The sequence below is a fragment of the Rhinopithecus roxellana genome, chromosome 14, assembly GCF_007565055.1.
Source record: "Rhinopithecus roxellana isolate Shanxi Qingling chromosome 14, ASM756505v1, whole genome shotgun sequence".
Taxonomy (NCBI): Eukaryota; Metazoa; Chordata; class Mammalia; order Primates; family Cercopithecidae; genus Rhinopithecus; species Rhinopithecus roxellana.
The window spans coordinates 105920897-105924012 of record NC_044562.1 but is presented as its reverse complement, the minus strand read 5'-3'; the positions used below and the strand labels follow the sequence as shown (position 1 = coordinate 105924012).

Sequence of the window (3116 nt, the reverse complement as noted above, 5' to 3'; positions counted from 1 at the left end):
CACTGGGTGATGAGGTCCATAAAAGTGAGTCTCGGGCCTATCAGCAAACAAGCCTGAGTCAGGCAAATCAGCCTCATAAGCTTGGTAAGCTCCAGACTCTCTGGCCATAGTCTTCCATGAAGTATTCACTTGAACCAGATGCCACAATGTCCCAGAGCAGAATCCAGTGGATCAAATGACTGGACACTGCCTTCAGTTCAGGCGCAAGACTAAACAAACACCCAAGCCTGGGACAGCATTCTGGGCTCACCCAAAACTGAGTATCTGGGACTGCAGGGACACACTACCACACTGGACTAACTTTTTCTACTGTTTGTAGAGATGGGGTTCCACTATGTTGCCCAGGCTGGTCTCAAACACCTGGCCTCGAGTGATCCTCCTGCCTTGGCCTCCCAAAGTGCTGGGATTACAGGCATGAGCCACCATGCCCAGCCTCAAAAGTTATTTCTAACATCTCTTATGCTAAATAATAAATTCCCTAGTGTAGATTCAGAAAGGAATAGTTGAAGGAGCTGTAGTAGCTATAGATTCCAAGTCCAAGGTCCTGATTAGGGCCCTTAAATGCTAACAAACCACCCCCTGGAGTGTTATTCCCCATTAGACTACTTCAAATGTTAATTAGCAACTGCTAGGGTGAATATTAGGACTCACTTTGAAAGCACACACATGTATCTTGCTAAGCTGAAGTATTTAAATTATTACAATAATTGTCTAATGTCGGTAAAACCCTCAAACCACAACTTGACTTTTTTTTTAGGAGACAGCCTACCTTTGACTCTGATTTTTAAAGATATTCATAGGTGCCTCATTAAAAGTGAATGATTAAAATAACATCAGCTGATACAATGCTCTGTTTGCAAGGAAGCTTCACAGCTCTTGATTTTATAATTGCTGAAAAATGTGTTTCACATATGTGGCCAGATTGGAAGTGATTCTACATGTGACTCGGGCACATCAGAGGTAGCACTAACTAGAGCTCTTTAAGACCAGAATTATCAGTGGGCAACGGTCCTCAAATAAATAGATTTTTGATGAAGCAAGTGGAATTTTGTAATTTAAATATCAACGTATCAGCACAGGAAATCTTAATTTTTGCTCTCTATAGAAAATAAGTATTTGGTTATGGTACAAAAACTATGCAGCCAACACTACGGCAGAGTTCGTAGGCATGTTTATTTAGGACACATCTCACCCATTTGCTTTTGAAATTTAACTGAAAGTAGGTCACAGTAGGCAAAATATTAGAAGAAAATATAGATACTTATTTTTAGTGTCCTTGATGGTACATAAGTTTGGCTCTTGTTAATTGCAAGGAGGGTAGCAGGAGGGCATGGATTTATTGCAGGATGAGGGAGAGAAGGCAGAAGGAAAGAAAGATTCAGAGGGCAACTGTCAAAGACAGGCTTTGTCTAGTTTGAAGTGAATCTTCACCAAAGTTTTTGTTTTTGTTTTTTGTTGTACTGATAGGGGAAGTGAAGAAACCCTATAATCATTGAGGAGCGGCAACTCATTGGGATGTAAGCATGAAACTATTTGACTGCTCCCAGCTCCTTCTTGTGAAATTCGTGCTTTACTCTGGGCATTAGGCTCCCTTGATGTCTTAATGATGTCTCCGTTCAATTCCATAACTTCCCAGTCCCGTTTCTATATGCTGTGTTGCATACTTTTTTTTTTTTTTGAGACAGCGCTATCCCCCAGACTGGTGTGCAGTGGCACTATCTTGACTCACTGCAACCTCTGCCTCCCTGTTCAAGCAATTCTCATGCCTCAGCCTCCCGAGTAGCTGGGATTATAGGCATGCACCACAATGCCTAGCTAATTTTTTGTATTTTAATAGTGACAGCGTTTCACCATGTTGCCCAGGCTGGTCTCAAACCCCTGAGCTCCGGTATTCCACCTGCCTTGGCCTCCCAAAGTGCTAGGATTACAGGCGTGAGCCACCGCACCTGGCATCCCATTCATTTTGAAAATTCAGTCACAAAAATAAAATGTCAAAAGCAGGGAATTCCAAGCTCTCTGCTCTCCTGCCCCCTGTCTCAGTACCTGCCAGTCCAGCAAGGGTGAGGATGGGAGCTATATCTGTTCTCGCATACCCATCTTCTCCTCCTTTCTCAGAAAGGACCCCCCTAGGCTTGGAAGACAGAATGAGAGGCAGGGTCATTTTACTCGACTCCTCTAGATGAGGGGTGGAGGGGGTGGGCACTGGGTGCTCTCACCAGGGTTGCTGCCGCCTCTGTAACTCCAAGAGAACTTCTTCCACCTCTGTCGCTGCCCATGTTGTTGCTCCCTGGGACACATGTCCTGGCACACAGTCCCTTGACATGGGATTTCTAGCTCAGCCTGTTCTCCTGCTCAGCCCAGTCTGCCCCTCACTCAAGTGATCTTCTTGTCCAACACTCTCTTGGATGTGGTACTGGCAAGATAGCTCAAGCCCACTGCTTTGTCGACTTCACTTAAGGGAGACTATTTTTGCAGCACAAATGTTGGAAATGCAGTCTGGAACCTTGTTAACAGTGAATTAGAGCACTTTGTAGAACACTAGGGGAACAAAAGAAAACAATCTATCATTAACTCAAAAGGAATGCATTACTCCTGAAAGCATTGCAATTACATGCTGAGGCATGGAGATGATAGAGCAAGCTCCCAAACCATTTCCCAATTCCAAATATTAATTTAATTCCCTGAGCATAGATAGAGATCACATTCGATGCTTTAACTCATAGGAACAGATACTACATTTGTTTTTAACCAATAGGCGGAGAATGCATCTACTTACGCCACACCTCTCCTATTTCTCAGTTGAGGTGGAGGGTGACACCCTAGATCCCTATAGCTCTCCAGTGCTCTGAAACTTTCCCTGATATTGCTCTGACCTGATGTAATGTTCCCAAGGAAACATCTTTCACACTGAAAATAATCAGTCTCAGTATCTTATTCCTAAGGCCTGACCCAAACATCTCTTTTGTGTACTCACACTCATAAAGCTAAGTGGTCAGCTCCATCCTCCCAGCTCCCTTATTTTCTGAACCCCTTTGGGAGTCAAGCGACAGTTCTGGGAATCATGTCAATAAACTCTTTCTTTTAAACTTTTTTATTATGGACTGCGCATGGTGGCT

The 3116-nt window shown here is 43.6% G+C and overlaps 1 non-coding gene across 1 annotated transcript; it reads right to left on the bottom strand.

Annotated features, from left to right (window-relative positions):
- Positions 1–2576: 2576 nt before the first annotated feature.
- Positions 2577–2768, bottom strand: LOC115893414. The gene has a single exon (XR_004053420.1). It is a non-coding gene; the product is annotated as a U2 spliceosomal RNA (small nuclear RNA).
- Positions 2769–3116: the final 348 nt, after the last annotated feature.